Here is a 21,851-nt window from a genome sequence, read left to right on the forward strand (position 1 = left end):
GGGATGGGAACAGGCACAGGGATGAGACCAGCGGCAGAGATGAGACCAGGGGCAGAGATTAGACCGGGGCAGAGATGAGACCAGGCACAGGGACAGAGATGAGACCAGGGGCAGAGATGAGACCAGGGGCAGGGATGAGACCAGGGGCAGGGATGAGACCAGGGGCAGAGATGAGAACAGGGGCAGAGATGAGACCGGGGGGAGGGATGAGACCAGGGGCAGTGATGAGACCAGGGGCAGAGATGAGACGAGGGGCAGAGATGAGAACAGGCGCAGAGATGAGACCAGGGGCAAAGATGAGACCAGAGGCAGAGATGAGACCAGGGGCAGTGATGAGAACAAGGGCAGTGATGAGAACAGGCGCAGGGATGGGAACAGGCACAGGGATGAGACCAGCGGCAGAGATGAGACGAGGGGCAGAGATTAGACCGGGGCAGAGATGAGACCAGGCACAGGGACGAGAACAGGCGCAGAGATGAGACCAGGGGCAGAGATGAGACCAGGGGCAGGGATGAGACCAGGGGCAGGGATGAGACCAGGGGCAGAGATGAGAACAGGGGCAGAGATGAGACCAGGGGGAGGGATGAGACCAGGGGCAGTGATGAGACCAGGGGCAGAGATGAGAACAGGGGCAGAGATGAGACCAGGGGGAGGGATGAGAACAGGGGCAGTGATGAGAACAAGACCAGTGATGAGAACAGGACTGGTGATGAGAACAGGGGCAGGGATGAGGTATTATGCACCCGCAAGCAGTCCTATCAATGGAGTCTCATTCCCACCAGGGTCAGCATGGCTATCCTGACTTTGCCACAAAGGCACCAGCTTCACCAGCCAATAAATGACAGAGCCACATTTAAACCAGAACTCTGATTTCAAAACCTATCTAGGGATGTCCTGAGTTCAGGTTCTGGCTCCACTATTTCCATGCTGTGTGACTCAGAGCACATTCCTAACCTCTCTGAGTCTCTGTTTCTCATCTGTTAAATGGGTATAATGTCAGCACATGGGTCATACATCCCGGCACAGAGTAAATGCTCAATAAATGTGCACTTTTTGCTTTTGTATTAATATTATTGCTTAAAATAGAATAAGCCTTTGCAGAGAGGTTACAATCATATTAACTGGGAGGATGGAAGGAAGGGCCTTGCCCATCCCTTATTCCTAAACACATCTTAGGATTTAGGAGTACACATATCCATGAATTAATTCACCCACGAGAGCAGGTTTGAATCTCATTTTTGCCACTTTGTTGAGTGACTGTGGGCAAGGTACTTCACCTCTCTGGGTCTCAGTGTCCTCATCTGTCAAATGGGGATAATGGTAACCCAGGCTGCTGAGAGTGTGAACTGAGCCACGCACTCACCCAGCACTCAGCCCAGGCTGAGTTATTCTGCAGCAATGAGCACTGTCTTTGCCTTGCCTGTGGCCTCAGCAATCTCAGTGAATATTCATGGATTGAATGAATGAGGCTTTGTCTTGAACCAAGGGGACAAATGAACTGCTCCACAGGACCCCTCTCGCCCACTACCTGGGATTGGCCCTGAGTGTACCCAGGGAGTCTGAGGCCCTAGGAAGTGAGTGGACTTGCTCCAGGTCCACGCTCAGCGCTTCTGGAGCTGGCACTTGAGTATATTGTTTTGTCCAGACCACACGCTCTTCACCACTATGCCATCCGTCCCCTGTGAGTCCAGGTCAGTGTCGGGAGGTAGGACTCAAACAGGGCCTGGTGGGACTGCCCTCCCTGGAGATGTCGAGAAGAAGAAGGCAAGAGTGTTTGCCCTCCTGCCATGTCCGAAATGGGCTCGCGGCTCCAAACACCCGATGATGAGAAGCTTCTGGGACCGGAGAGACTTCATGGAGGGAGCCTGCCATTCCCCCGGGCACATCTCCAGAGGAAAGAGGCCTCCTCTGCGGCTCTCCTGCTGGCCCTGCTGCCGCCCATGGACAATGAGCCTCTGTGGGAGGCCTGAGCCCAGTGACAGGGCCTAGGCCTCAACCAGCTCCTGCTTCCTGCCTCTCGGTCCAAACACATTCACTGGGGCCAGCAGGTGTGACGGCGCCTCTAAGTTCTGGCACGCCTCGGAAGCCACAGGGCACCGCAGCCCTGCCCTCAGTGCCACTCAGCTCCCTCCCCCCAACCCCAGCTGCTCAGGGCCTCTTTGTCCCAGCCTGTCCTCTTTTCAGCTCTCGGGCCTTTGTGCTGTGTCCCTTCCCAGATGCCTCGTCCAGCCCCTTGTCCATCCTGCCCTGTCTGCTGCACGCGTCTGGAGTCCACCAGCCGTGGACCCAGCCCTGTTCCAGGCTCATCAGCTGTGTGGCTGGGGGAAAAAGGCTCCTCTCTGGGAGCTGCCACTTCCTCAGTTGTAAGATGGGGCTGTTTTGAGGGTCACATAACAAAATGTGAAATGCTTAGACCATCAGTGAAAGTGGAAGTGTTAATCGTTCAGTCTTATTCAACTCTTTGCGACCCTATGGCCTGTATCCTGCCAGGCTTTTCTGTCCATGGGATTCTCCAGGCAAGAATACCAGAGTAGGTAGCCATTCCCTTCTTCAGGGGATCTTCCTGACTCAGGGATTGAACCAGGTCTCTTGCATTGCAGGCAGATTCTTTGCCATCTGAGCCACCAGGGAAAGGCGATTATTATTATTGAAATATTAACATCATTGACCTTCAAGGCCCAGTTCAGAGGCAGTATCTGCTTCAAGCTGCCTGACTGCTGCCCATGGATGAGTGTCCTCCCCAGCGCTTCCTCAAGTTCCCAAGCTCAAGCATCGCCAGAGGCGCCACACTTCCACAGAAGCTATAAAGCAAGAGGAGGAGCCAGACCGCAGTGTGAGCAGGCGGCCAGGAGGAGTGGCACTGCTCTTGGGCCCCTCCTATGGGGGCTCCTGGCCCAGACTAAGGTGAGAAAGGAGTCAAGAGGGCAAAGGAGGCAGATCTGTGAAGATGCTTCTCAGCAGACAGCTGTGGTCCCCTCCCCCACCGGCTCAGTGAGGCGAGCAGGGGTGTGTGCCCTCGTCCAGGCCTAGAGGGGTGCAGCCCTGGACTGGGATGCGCGATGGACAGCATCCTGTCTCGTTCCTGAGAGAAACAGGCTGAGGAGCTGACGTCATCAGCTCAGGTGGGCAGAGTGGCATTTGAGAGGGAAAAATGACTGCTCTCTGCTCGCTAAGGCTGTGGTCAAAGTGTGTGTGTCTCTCTGTGTGTGCTTTTCCAAAGGCCTGGTATGGACCCTGCAGGAGCGCGATCTGGTCTGGGGCTGATTTCAGCCCTTCCCATTCTCATCCCCTGGGCAGTGAGGAAGGGGTGCCAGAGAACCAGAAACTGGGGTGGCATGTAGGGGGGTCAGTGATTGGAGAAGCTCTGCCCTCCTCTGGCACTGCGGCTTGAGAGGCCTGGCATGAAGGTGTGAAACACCCCCATGAAGGTGCCTATGAGACTCAACTCAGAACAGTTTCTGCCTCTTCAGGAAGCCATTTTGCAACAGTACCAATCCAGGTAACTCTCTCCTGCTTCCTGCTCTCTTCTCCCTGCCTGTGATCCATCCAGATGGAGCCAAAGAGGAAGAAAAGGTGAGCGTGTGTTCCTGTGTGTGTGTGTGTGTGTGTGTGTGTGTGTGTGTGTGTGTGAGAGAGAGAGAGAGAGAGCGAGAGAGCTCTTTTCCCCTGCCAAGCCGATACACAGAAACCTGGGTTAAGCATGGGGAGAGAGTTTGCTGTTGAACCAGAGCTGTTCACTCCAACACAGCAAAGTGGCAGAGTGGAAAAGACCATCTCTATTCTACACATCACCAAAAGTAGGGGCCAGAAGGGAGAGAATAGCAGTATTAACACCCCTATTTCCCAGATGAGGAAGGTTCTTGGAGAAGGACTTGCCCACGGCCTCACAGCTATAACTGTGGAGCCAGGATCTGGACTCAGTTCTGTCTGACTCAGGCAGCCCATTCTGCCCCTCTGTCCCAGCCCACCCCATCACCCCAAGTGGGATGAGGGGCACCTTTTTCTCAGAAATCTGTGGAAAACCAGAAAGGGTCTCTGAGAACATGGCAGGGTTAGACAGATGGAAATCAAGAGAACTTGTGGACTTTTTCTGTCTCAGAGGGCAAGAAGGAAGCCACATGAGAAATTCACTTGAATGGGCTCAAGTCTACAATTTGAAAAGGCTCTTTGTTGGCACCAAAAATGCCACCAGAAACATTTCACCTCTTGTGCCAAGTCCTGTTGCATGGTAATGACTGCTGGAGATGTCCTCAAGTGTTAGAAGAAATTATGATGATTGATTAGCAATGTCTGCCATGAGCAATATAGATGCTATATCCTTTCTCCATCCCACCTGCATCCTTGTTGAAGATTTTGCATTCCCTTGCAAAAAGTCAGAGAGATAACTGAGTAGAGAGAAAGTCTCTAGACAACATAGAGTTTGCTAAGGCCTTTAGATAAATCAGTTCTTATCTCTGGGCCTTAGGCTCCCCAACTGTTAGATAAGGATGTTGGACTTTTTGATGCTGTGGGTCAGGCTGGCTCTGATAACCTTTGCTTATAGCAGTGGGAGCTTGGTAAATATGCAGTGTGGAATGACCTTTTCTAGAGAGCAAATTTGTTCTTAGGAAGGCTCATATCCATGACCCAGGGTGTGCGTAAGTTCTGTCCGAGGGAATTGCCCAGGGATGTGGGCAAAATGAATCATTAGTGTAACTGAGCAGCATCCTATGGGGCTTCCTGGGACAAACCTTCCCTCTCCCACCCCTGCCTCCTCTCTGTAGAAAAACTTTAGTCTCCTTCTTTGTGTTCCTAAGAATAAAATTAATCAGAATAGCAAGAAAATGAAGAAATAAAGGAAAATGGTGAAGCAAGACCGAATAAGATTAGTTTAGCCATTATATGGTCAAGTTCCTTTAGTTCCTCCTCTAGAGCTATAGATAATATCCTGAGCCATGTCATTTGATCTATGTCACAGATACTGAAACCCCTACCAGGTGGAAGAAGTTAACTGTATGCTGCCCACAAGCATGGAGACCAGGAGGTTGATGATGCTGACAAATAAACTGGATGCACACTGCAACATTATGTATCATGCACCAGTTTAAATGTCTATCGATTTTGCCATACATCAACATGCATGCATGCAGGCAAAACCAATACAATATTGTAAAGTAAAATAACAATAATAAATTAAAAAAAAAGATGCAAAAGCACAAGCTACAAATCAAAAGATTGATACTTAAAAAAAAAAAATGTCTATCAACAGGGGATTTGTCAAATAAATTGTGGGCCCCCAGGCAGCAGTCACAAAGCAATATGGAGAAACTAATTAAAGACTCTTAGCAGGTGAAAAAGGAAATAGTTTCTTCTGTTTTGTATAAATTTTTTTTTCCATCTAGAAAAAATACTGGAAGGAAATACACCCAAACAGTAACAGTGCTTATCTCTTGGTTTGTGTCATCATCGGTGACCTTTACCGTTGTCTTTCTGTTTTCAGAATTAAACAACGGTTACACTGAATTCATATTTGGATCAACAAACAATCCCATGAAATGGCTTGAAAATGAATAAATAAAGATTGGGTAGAGGACAGGATGTGGAGGAAAGCTCATTCTTTCCCCAGAGCTGGCCCACAAGCCCCCACCAACTCAGGATTCCTGGGAAGCACCGTCAGGGACAAGGATGATAGCTGGAACAAAAAGTCCCTTCACTCTAGTCCCGGAACCACCAAGAAAGGAAAAAAGAAAATCTGTATTGGAACCTCGTGGGTACAATCCTTCTTTTGTGGGGCAGGAATAGCTTAAGATTCAATGCAAACAAAACTTGGTTAAACCAGACTCCTAGATCTAAGAGGGACAGTGCAGGAAGGTCAGGTATGCCTTGCCTGTGTAGGACTCACAGTCAAGGGGGTGTGTGTGTGGGGGGGGGTCTTACAGAGACAGAAAGGACAGGTCACATGAGGGTCAAAGCAGGGAGAGAGCTAAAGACTGTGATTTCTCATTAATGAGGTAGCATGGGGTTAGATGGTGGTCAGCTTGGCCTTGGTAAGCAAGTGCTCTAAGAAAGGGAAATCCAAGCAGAGCTACCGGGCTGAAACTGCAACAAACCTCCGCTCTCCTGGAAGTGCTGTGATGGAGGTTGGCACAGGGGTGTTAGCAGGGCCAGACAAGCAATACAAAGGCCAGAGTGTGGGACTCAGGCAAAAGGTGTCAGGTGACAGAGTGTGTAGCTTGGTCCACGCCTGTCTTGAGTATGACAGTTGCCAACAGCCTGGAGAGGGTGCCCTGCGTGTTTGGGGAGAGTAATAGTTGAGAAGGCTTCACAGAAGAGGTGACTTTTCATCTGGGCTGGTGAGTTGGAGAAGCTGATATGGAGAGTTAAGAAAGAGCACCTTCCAAGTTTTTCCAAGAGCACCTTCCAAGTGGAAGGACAAAGAAAGGAGGTGGGTTTTGCAAAGAGTGAGTCTGGGGCTTGTCTGTCTCTTCCTCTGGAGAAAGAGGACAAAGAAGGCTTTCTTGACATAAGAGAAGCCATTTTGGCTTAAGCCATTTATGATCTAAATTTGGCCACAGTACTTGCCATTGAACATGTCTCAGTAATCAATGATTTCAAGGGAAGTGAATGAATGCAGGAACAAAGGAAAAGTTGTCAAGAAACAATAGCTCAGTGACAAAACAGAGTCCAATTTCCTCCTTGTGGGATATACCTAACAATCTGATACAGTCTTTGAGTTCTGCAGGAACTCAGGCCCCCACTCAAGCTTGGATGGAATGATGATGTTGGCCCTCCTGACTTCAGTCAACTAAAGCTTGGACTCTGAAGACCTTGGCCCCAAGTTTGTGCTGAATTCTCCTCTGCTCAAGCCCTTCGTGAATATACATGTACCCTTAGCTTTAAAATTCCCCAATTTTGCTGTTCAGGGAGACACTGCTTTGGGAAAGAAGCCTGGTGTTTTTACTGGCTGTAAGTAACAAGTCCTTACTTCTGATCTTTGGCTAGGTTGTGTCTTTTGGCTCAACATCCACCAAGCGTTGCAACCAGTTTTTGGGTAACATCTGAGCCCTGCGATGAAACAGAGTGGATAGAAGGGGAGTGGGCTTGGGTCATTTCCATTGGAAACAAGACCCAGGGTTGGAGGTGGATGATGGGAACTGAGCACTAGCAGGGCTGGGGTCCTAGTAGCCCCTTGGCTCACCCCAGAAAGCTGCAGGCTGCAATGGAGCTTCCCTCAGGCAGAAGAAGAGTGTGATCTGGCTTCCTAAACCATGCCTGTGGAATGCTGATTGTCTGAACACTGTGACTCCAGTTCTCCCAGGGCCTCTCTCTGTATCTCTCACACAGACTGGCTTCTCTTATGTCTTTATCTCTTTCTTCCTGTCTCCTTCTGTCTCTCTCTTTCCATCTCTTGGGGGCCACATTACAGGCCCCCAGAGGGAGCTAGGGGGAGCCCTGTGGAGAGCACAGATGACCCTCTGCTGTCAGAAAGGGCTTGGGCCCTGCCCTCATCACTGAGGTCACTCAGCAGTGGCTGACTTGGCTCAGCTGTGGATGTGGGAATGGAACCACATAGACACATAAGCCCTTCCCAGGCCTGTCCTAAGCACCTATTAACTCACTTAACCCTCAAAATGTTAGGAGAACCACTGATGAAAACTGCTGCCCACCCACACACTTCCTGGCCAGGCACAATAGTAACCACTTTACTATTACTAACCACAGTAATAACCATGCGCTATCATACAACAGGAGGTCCTGGTAAGGAACAACACCAACCAGAAGAATCTGGGAAATGTCAAAAGGAGAAAGGAGATGCCAGTCCATATGTCCTACCAACCTTTCAGCATCCTTCTCACTGGAATCCATCTCACTGATGCTCATGGCCAGGAAAGACCCTGAATCAGAATGACTGGCCAGAGGCAAGTCGTAAATGCTCTCATTACCATAAAGCCTGAGACTGTGAGCCACGTGGTAGAGCGGTTGTCCTGAGTTCCCTCACCCCCCTGCCCTCTGCTCAGGTGCCCCTTCCAATAAAATCTTATGCTTTGTCAGCATGTGTGTCTCCTCGGACAATTCATTGTTGAGTATGAGATAAGAGCCCACTCTCAGGCCCTAAAGGAGGCCCTCTTCCTACAACAAGTGGAGACTCTGGTGGGATCTCTTCTTTGCCATGACTGACATCCCGATCACTTGGGGTACTTGGGAACAAGCTTGCCTGCCAATGGACCAGACCCAGTGGTCACTACCTGGGATCCTCTGTCCCTGGTCTCCTCCTGATGCAGATGGTTGGTCAGAGTGCCCTGACCCTGACCAGGTAAGGAACAAGAGACTCTGTTGACCTCTTCCCCTTTCCTCTTTTCAGCTCCTCCTATCCTACCCTTTTTTCTTCTGCCTTTATCCTGAATGCAGGAGTCTGGTTGAGGGGTCTCAGCCTGATCTGAGGGTTGGAGCCTGATCACCTCTGGTAGGCAGAGAACTCAAATTCTGATCTCATATCTGGTTTCTGATTTCTGCTAGGGTCGAGTTCCTGACCTTCCTTCCTGGAAACCCAAGGGAAAGTCCTGTAATATCTGAGGTCTGCAGGTGGCAGGACTTCTGTAAGATCATCTCTTTTGTCCCTTCTTCTTACCCACTTCTTTCAACCTGCCTTTCTTCCCTCTCTTTGAAATCTTTGAAGAGCTGAGCTGTTTCCATTTACTCTCAGTGCTCAGATCTGAAGTTCTGTATCTCTGTAGGAGGTTTTCTGAGAGATTCTAATTTTGTATTTAAGGGAGTGTGTGATGAGGATGGTCTTGCCTATTTGTGTCTCATATTAACACTTTGTGTTGTGTGTTGTGATTTGTGATGGCCATTTTGCCTTGTGAAATGGGAAATTCTGGTTCTGTTCCACGGCAAAGCTGTCTTCAGTGAATTCTGTCTGACTGGAAATATTTTAGCTGTGAGCTTATGACTAAGAAAGAGATGATATTTTATTACAACATTATGTGGCCATGATATTGTTTAGATTCCAGAGAAAACTGGTTTAGGTAAAACTCTTGAAAATTCCCAAACTAGTTCTTTTTGCCTATAAAAGGTGAGCTTGATAAAAATGTCTTTTCAGAATTCTGACCTTGGAACAAGTCCTACTAGGAGAACTTGATTTTCTCTCCCTGTGCCTTGAGACCTGGAGATGGAAATGGCAACCCACTGCAGTATTTTTGCCTGGAAAATTCCATGGACAGAGGAACCTGGTGGGCTACAGTCCATGGGGTTGCAGAGACGGACATGACTGAGGTCTTGAAACCAGGGCTCTCAGGAACACTTATCCTATCTAGACCATCTCTAATTCCTAAGACTGAGGGAAAAAAATATAACAAGGAAGACGCCTTTTAACAGGTTATGTATTCCAACTGTTACTGATAAACTAGTGAGTTTTATAATTTCTGATTCATGAGTAAGTTTAGAAAGTGAAGTTATGAGATCTCATGTTGTGTCTGTCTTTATGTTTACATGTGCATTATCTTTGACTTTACTTTTGGATGGTATTATCAAAGCTAATTTGTCAATGAGCTCTATTTAATTGACTTAAAGAAATTAAGTGCTTATATAAATTCTGCAAAGTACAGAAGGTAACTGGCCAGAATTTGTTTCAGATTCATGTAAACTGGGAAATATTCAGTATTAAATTAATATCTGGAATTAATGTACAAACTTGTTGATCTAATGAAAAAAGACATGCTTTTACAGTCATTAAGTGTAATACCTTTATTGCACCTAGGTTTAATAAAAATTAAATAAGGTTTTATCTGTTGCAAATTTGTCAGCAAGAAAAATAACTTGGTATGATGAAATTTTATAAGTGAATTAAATGCAAATGAGATAAGAGATTTTAGGTAAACTCTATAGGAATAACTATGTTTTAAGAAAACTTATCTAAAAATAGTCTCTCTAGATTTTGGTACGGAGAAGGCAATGGCACCCCACTCCAGTACTCTTGCCTGGAAAATCCATGGATGGAGGAGCCTGGTAGGCTGCAGTCCATGGGGTCTCGAAGAATCAGACACGACTGAGCGACTTCACTTTCACTTTCACTTTTCTCTTTCATGCATTGGAGAAGGAAATGGCAACCCACTCCAGTGTTCTTGCCTGGAGAATCCCAGGGATGGCAGAGCCTGGTGGGCTGCCATCTATGGGGTCGCACAGAGTCGGACACGACTGAAGTGACTTAGCTTAGCAGCAGATTTTGGTAACTTGAAATTCCAGTGTTGTGACCTTTTTTTTTAATCCTGAAAAATTTTTATTTATATTTTATATATATTTTTAATTTATTTATTTTAATTGGAGGCTAATTACTTCCAGTGTTGTAACCTTTTAAGTCGTCTGGTCTGTATTTGTCTTTCACATCTTTTATTGTTTCTTTGACTAAGTGAATAACTATTGTTTCACAGTGACTTTTGATCCTGTCCAACTGAGTTTTTTTTTTTTTTTTTTTAACTTTACAATATTGTATTGGTTTTGCCATATATCAAAATGAATCTGCTCAACTGAGTTTTGTCAAGGAAAATATCAAAAGGGTTTCATTTTGATATTTTCTTGACAAAACTTCTTAAAGAAAATTCTAATGAAATCCTTTTGACCTCTAGCTAACTTTGGGATTCTTCAAAGGGCTCCTGAAACATCCCAAGGAACGATATTAAACAAATTAGGTTCATGTGGTGTTTTAAATTACAAGGAAGTATTGTCTGATGAGTAGTAAATCTCAAGTTTTATTGTTTGGTAAGTGTTATTAATATAGATATTCTAGAAATTATATGGAGTTTCTAAAATTCTGATATGACCTGGTAAAATATTATCAATTATGATTCTAATTATTATCTGCAAGTGTTATATATTACAGCAGTAACCAAGTTTATTTGTCAATTGCATTGTAATCTTTTTTTTTTTTACTGTGGGTTTTAAGTCTTTTTGTCATTCATAGACACTTACAGTTTCACTCTAAACTTTTTGCAAAAATGCTCCCTCCTCAAGAAGATTTGTAGAAAGAATTTTTGGATAAATACAAGTTTCTGACTATCATACCATAATGCTGAGAAAAAGAAAGAAAGTGAAAGTTGCTTAATCGTGTCCCACTCTTTGTAACCCCTGGACTATAGTCCATGGAACCCTTCAGTCCAGAATACTGGAGTGGGTAGCCTTTCCCTTCTCCAGGGGATTCCCAACCCAAGGATTGAACTGGGGTCTCCTGCATTGCAGGTGGATTCTTTACCAGCTGAACCACAAGGGAAGCCCACCATAAAGCTGAACTGAGTAAGAAATCGAAGAATTCTAATGGGAAACCTGTGTGCATGCGTGCTAAGTTGATTCTGTCGTGTCTGACTCTTTGTAACCCTGTGGACTGCAGCCTGCCAGGCTCCTCTGTCCATGGGATTCTCCAGGCAAGAATTCTGGAGTGGTTGCCATGTCCTCCTCCAGGGGATCTTCCCAACCCAGGGATTGAACCTGTGTCTTTTATGTCTCCTACATTGGCAGATGGGTTCTTTACTGTTAGCGCCACCTAGGAAGCCCTGATGGGAAACCTGACGGCTTCATAAAACTGTTAACTAAAAGGACTAGTTACATAGGACTGAGTGAACTGGTGAATATAGTTATAATTTTTATGGTTTCCATCTGAAAAATTATTGGTTTGATCTGTGTTTTCCAGGTGTAAGGAAAACCTTCCCTTCAAACTCATTATGACTTAAAGTCACTTGGTAAATTATACCTTTGAAAACAGAATTGAAACACTTACCTTTTCCCTCTGTCTCATCCCTACAGAGATTGGAAACTTTTAGGTTCCCAGCAGTTTTATAGGATAAGTTAGGAAGGCTAACTCACTAACAGGTACAGAAATCTCAAGGTATGTTGGCGACCTTGAAAAGGGAGAAATTCACCTTGATCTGTCAGGTGATATCTGTGACAAGCTCTTGGCATGACTTTCCTAGCCCTGAGAAGTCTTGTTAAAGTTCAGTCTGAGACTCTATAAAAGTTTCAGCAAAGCAAAACAGGCCTATATCATCAATCATAGTTCATGTAAATCATCAGGCCAAGTTTACTGAGACCAGGCTTATTTTGCAAACAGATTGGTCTTAATTTGGCTATATTTGGTAAAAACTGAAAACTGAAACTGTTTGTTGCTCAGTCATGTCTGACTCTTTGTGACCCCATGAGCTGTAGCCTGCCAGGCTCCTCTGTCCATGGGATTTCCTGGGCAATCATACTGGAGTGGGTTACCAGTTCCTTCTCTGGTGGGTCTTCCTGACCCAGGGATCAAACCCTGGTCTTCTGCATTGCAGGCAGATTCTTCACCATCTGAGCCACCAGGGAAGCCTGGTATTTTGGTAAAAATGAGGTTAATTATAGAGATAAAAAAGATTATGTTTCAGTGGATATTAAATAACAGTTCCGTTAACAGAGGTCTGTATTTACTAAGACTCACCTTAAAACAATGCTCAAACAGAGGAGAAACTACACCCCTACTAGCGTAAGAAGACAACATCAGAAGTAGATAGCTAGCTCAAGATCCTCGACCTGACTCATATCATTATTTATAATGTTTTCTTGACTTCTTGAACTTTGCATATGAATCAAATGTTTTTCTACCATGGGCACGATACAATGCTATGTTTAAAAATCAATCAATTTTAGGTTTGTGACCAATTACAGCACTTCTGGGTTACCTTGGTGGATTTCTCCACTCTAAGGCTCTAACTGGTTGGCTTTTAGGAAATATATTTTAAAAGAAAAAAGTTATAGTCCTGTTCAAGACACTATTTATATTACGAGGTAGAATTCCCTCACCTGGCAAACTAATAATGCCTGCTCTGATCCTGGCCATAAACATGAATTTTCCTCTATTACTTAAGCTCAATCAGAGCAACAGGCAAAATTGAGCTTGGAATAAAAGGAATAAAACTTCCCATAATTATGGGATGGGTTTATGTACAGTACGGTAATTTAAGTTTAAAGGCTTCTCTATATTGGGAACAATTATATCATACTAAGGATAATCAGTCTAGTAAACTAGAAAACTGGGCTGGGTGCCTTATGGACAGTGCCAATATATAATTTCCCTTAAAGATAAGGACTGGTACAGAACAGACTAAGTCAGAGACCTGAGATATACTGCTGTTGCTGCTAAGTCATGTCTGACTCTGTGCGACCCCATAGACGGCAGCCCGTTAGGCTCCCCATCCCTGGGATTCTCCAGGCCAAGAACACTGGAGTGGATTGCTATTTCCTTCTCCAATGCCTGAAAGTGAAAAGTGAAAGTGAAGTTGCTCAGTCGTGCCCGACTCTTCGTGACCTCATGGACTGCAGCCTACCAGGCTCCTCTGTCCATGGGATTTTCCAGGCAAGAGTACTGGAGTGGGGTGCCATTGCCACTGGGTTGCACCTGATGGAAGTTCTTGACTTATATTCTTACTTATGACCTTACTAATACTGCTTGCTATATTATTTTTTTATATTGCCTGTTTTATGAAATTGTTTCTTTCATTACCAAATAAACCTCTGATAAACCTCTAATAAAATGATGATATAGTCCTGTATGAGATCAATGATTGTAATAGTGTAACTCTAGATATGGGAAGAGGCAACAGGGGGAATATTTCCCTGGACATAAGAGACTAGTAAGACAGATGGTCCAGAGACCTTTGGCTACTGTTAATAAGACCTAGCCCAGATTTTTGGCCACTGTTGATAAGACCTAGCACATTGAGTGGTTTATTACTGAAACTTTTGCCAGACCTGGGGATGAACATTCCTAGCATCATGGGATGAAATGGTCATAAACTGCCCCTCAAGCCATGGTTGTATTCATGACCCTGAAGGGGCCCTGCCAGCTGAAAACCGGCACTTGCTGTCAGTCTCTGCAAGAATTAGGTCAATGGCCACTGACCTTCAACATACCTTAAAAGGAGTTCAGGGTGGAGATCAGGAATGAAGCAATTTGTGCTCTGGGGAAAACTGGCAAAACAGGCCTCTAGATAGTTAGGCACTTTCAGAAAAAGATTTTTAAGAGCCCAAAGTCTTGTATCTTCTCATATATAGAAAAAGCACCAAGATCATTAATTGTGGATGACATCTGCTTTGGCCATTAAGGAGAGAGATGCAGTTGAAAGTAAAGATGGAGTAGCTGTGGTTCAGACGTCCAAGGTAATACTAGACCCGACTAGACAAGTCCTTGAATTGGGAAGAACTTGAGTTATTTGAGCTGTGTTAGACTTGGGATGCCACCAGCCACTCTCAAAACAATGTCTGCTGGCAGTTGGTAGCTGTAATTATGGTTTCAAGGTATCCTCTTATAACTATTGAATTTTTCAGAAAATGAAATTGCTTTAGATCAGATATTAGTAGAAAAAGGAGACGTGTAGTGGCCAATGGCTGAAATTATGTATATGTTAGTACCACATTGGAAGTTAAAATCTACTTAGATAAAAGTTCTAGTTATCACCTCTCCTCCAACTACTTCTAATTGAGTTTGTTACTCCAAAACCGAGGACCAACGGGTTGAAATTTTAATCCTATGAGACTCAGATCCATGGCCTGGAATTCAGAAATATGTCCAATTCAGTGCCTATTCTCCAAATTGAGGCAGGACTATGCCCATTTTGGCAGAAGTGGCCAGAGATGTCGTCACCCAGTTCCCTGAATTGAAACTGAGTAGGACTCTGTGGGCCTCTGGAGAACAGAGACCAAAGATAAAGGCAAACTTGGGATGCTGGAAGTGTACCACCAGAGCATCACGAGGCTTTAATGGTTTCAGCCAGCCTGGGAACTGGATGCCCTCCATCCACACACCACACGCACACTCCTTGTTCGACTTTTATAGTCTAGGAACAGCCCTACCGCCTCTGAGGGCTCACTGCCTGCCAGATACAGCCTCCACCTGCAAGTTCATCGCTATTCCCCTCATTGTTGTTGTTGTTTAGTAGCTAAATCGTGTCTGACTCTTTGTGACACCGTGGACCGTAGCCCATCAGACTCCTCTGTTCACGGGGTTTCCCAGGCAAGAATACTAGAGTGGGTTGCCATTTCCTTCTCCAGGGGATCTTGCCAACCCAGGGATCAAACCCTAGTCTCCTGCATTGGCAGGTGGGGTCTTTACCATGGGGCCACCAGGGAAGCTCTCCCCATTGTACATAAGGAAATGGAGGTACACAAAGGTGGGAAGACTGGCTCAAGTTCACACAGCTTTGGGGACAAGATGGCAGGATTTGAATTCCAGTTCATCTGACTCTGAAACTTGTGCTTTCAGTCTTTCAGCCATCATCTGCTGCCACCTTCCCTTGCCTGCCACAACTGCATTTATGTTTTGCAATATCTGCCTGCCCCTGAGATTACTATTTACTTGGCACGCATTTGGTAAATGGAATCAGTTTCAAACTTAAATGCATTTGATTTTCCACTTCTAACAGAAAATTCTATAACACTACCAAAAGTGAAAGAACAATATCGCTTCTCAGAAAAAAAGGTGACAGCAGGATTATAGTGATGAGATAATGGCTATAATTAAGATAAGATAAAGTCTATAATTAAGCTTCGTGAGCACTTATGCACCCTTGTGTGAGTTAACCCATTTAAGCCCACTCCAATGTCTGGAGTTGGGCACTGTTTTATCCTCATTTTGTGGATGATCCTCCTTCAGAGAGGTGACATACTTTTTCTAAAGCCACGGTGAGCCACAGCATGAGTTGTAGAGCTCTAGCTGGGAATGTCACCCACTCAAGGCACCTGGGGGGGAGAACAGGCAGTGGCTGGAGAGGCGTTCAGGACGTACCCAAATTCTGCGGAGGACTGAGAAAGAGCAGAAGGGGAATCCCTTTCTCACTCCCAGCGATGGTGTGGGAGGCAGCCCGGCTTCTGGAAAACCTGCACCAAGCTCTCTGTCATGCACCAAGAAAGGTGAGGAGCTCTTTCTGAGTGTGACTGACCTGGAGGACAAATCTCTTACTGTGTGGGTGGCTGTGTCCCCTGGCACCGGCAGAGGCTCCAAAACCCAGACCGAGTGAGTTCTCAAATCCCTTTGTGTCTTTTCTGAACTTGGGACCTCCCTGGCCTGTGAATGTCTTGCTTTCTCAACTTATCTCAACTTCCTGGAGGCTGGAAGGAGAGCCCAGGGACCCATCTAGCACCTCCCTCGAAGTCACCCCACGGAGGTTCTTGTGTTCACTCGGTCACCCGGTCCTCCAGGAGAGAAAGAGGGAGTTAGTGGGTGACCCAGGAGACCCACCTGGGAGTTGGGGGCATCCAGGGCCTCTTTTCAACATTCCCCTTTGTGTTGGGAAGGGTCGTTCAGGACGCCCTCCTGCCCGTTATCTCTGCACTTTCAGCATCTGCAGCCCCTGGGAGAGGTCATTCTGGGCTTTCATGGGGTTCTGACTTCTGGCCTGTTTTCAGTCATTTCTCACCTCCCCAGCTGCCTCTGGCATCTCCCCCAAATGGTGTCTCTGGCCTCCCTCCTCTCCATGCCACTGCCAGGCCTCAACTCAGGCCTCATCATTTCTTCCCTGGGGCAACTGCAGTCAGTCTGGTCTGGCCCCCTCATATCTCCTCTCTGCAGTATAGCCAGAGACCTAGTATTTTCTTAAGAAAGTTTCAAACACAGAGCAGTTAGTTTTACATATAACACTACATATTACCGCCTAAATTCTGCCCATCCATATTTGTTTGATGCATTTCAGACTAAATTGCAGATGTGAGTACCCTTCCCACCAAGTCCTCAGCACGTGTGTGGTGACCTGGAATTCAACCTTGCTTGCAGCTGGGCTCTCGGCTTGAAGGAGGCCAAGGTGTACCTGTTTCCGGTTGTCTGACACCTGAAATCCAACATAGGCTGCCTCCTCCATGATGTTCAAGTTCACCCCAAGGAGATCAAAGTCGTGTGCCCGTGAGAAAGTGGGGGCCACATCAGCCCTGGCCTCCCAGATTGGCTCCCTGGGTCTCTCTCCAAAAAAGTTTGGTGATGACGTTGCCAAGGCAACTGGGGACCGAAAGGGTCTGAGGCTCACAGTGGAACTGACTGTTCGGAACACACAGGCTCAAACATCACAGCCCTCAAGGAACCATGCAGGGACAGAAAGGAGCAGAAAGACATTAAGCACTTTGGAAGTATCACTTTTGATAAGGCTGTCGACATTGCCTGATAGATGCACACTGGTCTTTAGCTAGAGAACTCTCTGGAACCATCGAAGTGATCCTGGGGGCTGTCTAGTCAGTGGGCTGCAGTGGAAAAACTTTCAGTACACAATGAGAAGCGCAGATCTTAAGTGTTCATTTGCTGAGATTTGACAAATATGCACACCTGTGTAACCCAAACCTGTATCAAAATACAGAATTTCGCCATCCCCTTAGAAAGTCCCCTTATGCCCCTTTCCAGTCAATTTCACACCCTCTGTCCCCGTAGGGGGAGTGGGTTCTCATTTTTTCCTACCGTAAATTGGTTTTGTCTGTACTTGGTTTTCATGCAAACAGAACACGTTGTACGTACCCGGCTGCACCTGGCTTCTTTCCCTCAATATACAATGAGCTTATTTACTTATTCTTTTATGTGCTTATTGTTTGTTCTCCTCCCCCGTCACCGGACGAGGAGCTCATGAGAACTGCAATGTGGTCCTGTCCACTGAATCGCCCCCAGCACATTGCCACGCTATGTGGCGCAGAGTAGGGGCTCAATACGTGCTGGCTGAAAGTGCAGCAGTGGTGACCGGCGCCTGCACTCTTTTCAAAAAAATGTCTTTAAGAAAATCAAGTATGAAAATGATACACAGAGGGGACTTCCCTGATGGTCCAATGGTTGACTCCATGTTTCCAGTGCAGGGTGTGTGGCTTCAATCCCTGGTTGGGGAACTAAGATCCTGCATGCTGCACAGTGTGGCCAAAAAAAAACCAAAAAAACAACTCACTAAATAAAATAAAATAAAAAATGGCTTTATAAAAAAGGAAAAAAGAGGTGTATGCTAGGGTAAAAGTATAACAAAATAATTTTAAAATGATACATACATACATACACAAAGATTTTTGCATTTCATTTGATATACATTTTACCTTAAATTTAAAAAACATGCGCAACTACCGAACTCTAGTCAATGAAATGTCTCCTGGAGTGCTTAAAGACATAGTGGACTGCTATCTGCAATTTACTTTGAAATGCATAAAAAATAAGATGGAAGGATGGATAGACCTTTATGTGACAGGGCAAGCATGGCAGATTGTTCATTATAGAATCTAGGTGTAGGTATATGGGTTTTTTTTTCAATTTCCTGTATGTATAAATATGTTTATAGTAAAATGTTGGGGGAAAATCATACATATATAGGATAAAAATTTCACCAATACAGAAGGATGTTGAGTGAAGCCCAGGGGCACAATTTCCTCATTCCAGCCACTCTACTCCCTTGGAGTTTTATTCGTTGTAGATACTTCCTGGTCTGTCCTTCCAGAAAGGACTTATCCTTTTGCAACAATCATAGAAGGATCAACCCACTCGGTGTTTTGCACCTTGTTCCCTCACCCATCATTAATGTGTCTTGGAGGTTTTCCCCACATCAGCACATATAGTTTGAGTCTTTCATTTCACAGGCTGTATCGTACCATAAACTTTCCCCCTGTCTCCAATAGTGAGCATCTCACGCACATGAATTCACACCCTTTTCAGTGCCAGATGGCACCTTGAGCCAGTCCTCCCACAGCTCTGATCCTCTGCTATGAGAGGGAGTGGAAAAGCACAGCACAGAGTTGTTCCACTCTCAGGCCCAGGGACTGGCCTTTCCCAACCTCGTATTAGTCCATCATCTGTGGCGGGTTGTCCCCTAAGGGGGTGGGACCCATCCTGTTGGCTGAAAGCTGTTCTCTAGAGCAGGGGGAGCTGTGAGGCTCTGCCCAGTTGAGGAGGGGTGGGGGGATAGTGCCAGCATCTGTAGGCCACTCCTTTCACTGCTTGGGCCGACTTGCTATTCATATTAAGTTTGCTCTCTGCGGGCTCAGCCACTCCAGAATTCTATGTGATATGGACTGAACTGTGTTCCCCTAAATTCATATGTTGTAGCCCTAACCACCCAATGCCTCAGACTGTGAGTATATTTGGAGACAAGGCCTTCACCGAGGTGATCGAGTTAAAATGGAGTCATTAGGATGGGCCCTACTCCAGCTGGCTGGTATCCTAATAAGAAGAGGAGATCACACCAGAGGCGAGGTTGCATGGAGGGGCCACCATGTGAAGAAGCAAGAGACAGGACACCTGTGAGCCAAGGAGAGAGCCTCAGAGGAAACCAGCCCTGCCGGGACCCTGATCTTAGATGTCCAGCCTCCAAACTGTGAGAAAATACATTTCTGTAGTATTTTCTTGTGGCTGCCCTACAAAACAGATGCAGTCATAATTCGTGGGAAGTTTCCAAACTATAAATAACTGGAGTCCATGGTATTGCAGCGGATCACAAGGCCTCAGCCGATACTTAAAATGCTGTCTGTTCCCAGTTGTCCTAATCCTCAGCCCTTCTGCTGGGCCAAGAGGCTGGTTGGTCACCTGAATGGATGGTATCACATCAGGCACTCAGTGCTGGTCCTTGTTGGTGGCAGGTCATACCTACCTTCGGTGGCAGTTACTAAAGCTGCTTTGGCATTCCCAATCTCTAAATCTTATTTCTTCCAGGTCCATGATTAAATTATTACGGCATCTTCCTCAGCCCACAAAACAGTGACTATCTGGCCATTTCTCTCTTTTCTCAATTGGATGACCACGTGTGCAGCCTGAAGTTTGCCCACTTCAGGATTCCTTCTCATTCTCATCTTTCAGGGTCACTCCTGAGTGAGCAGAGCTATAGTGAAACAGCATCTGTTTTCAGTTTAGACCAACCTCTTAAAGAATCACGCTCAGGTTTTTTTCTCCTCCATCAACTGGTCACGCAGCCATAGGTGTGAGCCAAGAGAGAAGTGGAAGGGCAAAAACACGAGTAGGTGACATCTGTGACATGGGAGATGGACGTCCGGCCTCACGCTCAACTTATTCTTGCAGCTTATTTATGCCCCCTGGACTTTAAACTCAAGCTAGATGTACTACTTCTACCTGATGTTGGATGGCTACAGGTCCTGCCTGACCTTATGACTTGCTGGGTAACTGTGCCTAGTGCATGATGGGAAGCTCTGGCCTCACGGTCACTTGATGACCAATGAGGAGCTGTTTTTTCTAATGGTGTACAGTTCTCTGCTGAAGATGGCATGGGGCTTGTCAAACACTCCACATGGCATCTTTATCTATCACAGATACCTCTAGTACCATGGGTTCTGTCTCATCACATGGCTCAAACAAGTGCTGCTTAAACTGTAGCCTGAAGCTGCTGCAGAGCCCTCGACTGCTCTGGGCTCAACTCAAAACTTGCACAGAGTAGATGCTCAATAAATATTCCCCTCTCTGGGTGAATGGAGTATGGGGGGCGGGGAGATACAAATGCAAATGCCACTAGGGTAAATTTTCCAGAAAAAAAAAATACAGGAAGCCCAGTTAAATTTGGACTTCAGCTCACAAATGAATAATTCATAGTTTAAATATGTTTCATGCAATACTGGGGACATACACACAAAATATTCATTGTTTGTCTGAAATTCAAACTCAACTAGGTGTCCTGTATTTTTATTGGTAGATCAGGCACCCTACTTTTAGGGCCAAGCATCTAATAGCATAAGACAGTTTGGTATGCTGGAGGTGGGGGAATAGGTGAACGCATTTGCAATCAGTACCCAATAGGAGAATAATCAGTAAAAATGAAAATGTGCTGATTTGGCTGGAGGATAGTGAGTCTATAACCCCTGGCAAAGAGCTTGAGCTCTAGAGTTCGACTTCCGGAATCTGAAACTTGAATCTGCTGCTCACAGTCTGGATGACTTTAGGTCATAGAGTCCTCATCTCTGGGTGAGGATTAAATAAGATTCTGCCTTTAAAGGGTTTAGTAAGGTGCCAGGCTCACCATTACTGCCAAATAAATGTTCATTTTCAAGATGACTGCTGGGTTGCCATGCAACAGCTCTCTCTAGTGGTCACAGGGCTATGTGAGAGTGCTGGCTAGGGCCCTGGAGGTCTACTTGGCTTCTGGCTATCCAGAAGCCAGGCTTTCCAGGCATCAAGAAACTGGTCCCCCATTAGAGGATCTGAGGATCTGATCCCAAGATTCCAATCATTCACATGTCACCTCCACGATTTCTGCCCCAAACCAGCCACCATTACCTTATTACTCCTTTCAATTGTCTATTTTTAAAGAAAATCTATTGTAATAGGAAACGTCACAATTTTCAATTAAAAGTCCCAGCATCATCAACTTTCAGAAATAGAATGTAACCACAAAGTAGATATAAGTGAAACAAAAAAACGTGAAATTTCATGGAAAAGTGTGGTGAGAGTTGGAGGATCTCACTTTCTCTCTCTCTCGATTGTAGCCAATTCACCCAAAGTACTAAAGACAGACTAGCCCCCAAGTGAGACTTTCTTCATGCTGCAGTCACAAGAAGGGAAAAAGAAGCAACAGAGAACAAAAATGTTTCCCCGTTGGGATTTCATGCTCTGTCTGAAGTCATCTCACAAACCATCAGCTCTGGAGGAGACAGAGAGGGCAGAAATGTTGAAACTGTGCCCTTTATCTCCACTTCAGTCAGAGTATTTCTACTTTTATTTGATTTGAATGTAGTGGGGAGGAATAACTGCTTTTAGACAAACAGTCAAAATAAAAATAACACAAAATCCAAACTGGATTGCAGCCACTTCCACCTTATTGGGAGGCTCAAGATTTTAACTAGGGAGCAAAGTCTCATTTGCTTAGGAAAACATGCTTCTGAGCCTTTGGCCATTGAGTGCAATGCCCAGGGAA

Source organism: Bos indicus x Bos taurus, chromosome 13 (genome assembly GCF_003369695.1).
Source record: "Bos indicus x Bos taurus breed Angus x Brahman F1 hybrid chromosome 13, Bos_hybrid_MaternalHap_v2.0, whole genome shotgun sequence".
Taxonomy (NCBI): Eukaryota; Metazoa; Chordata; class Mammalia; order Artiodactyla; family Bovidae; genus Bos; species Bos indicus x Bos taurus.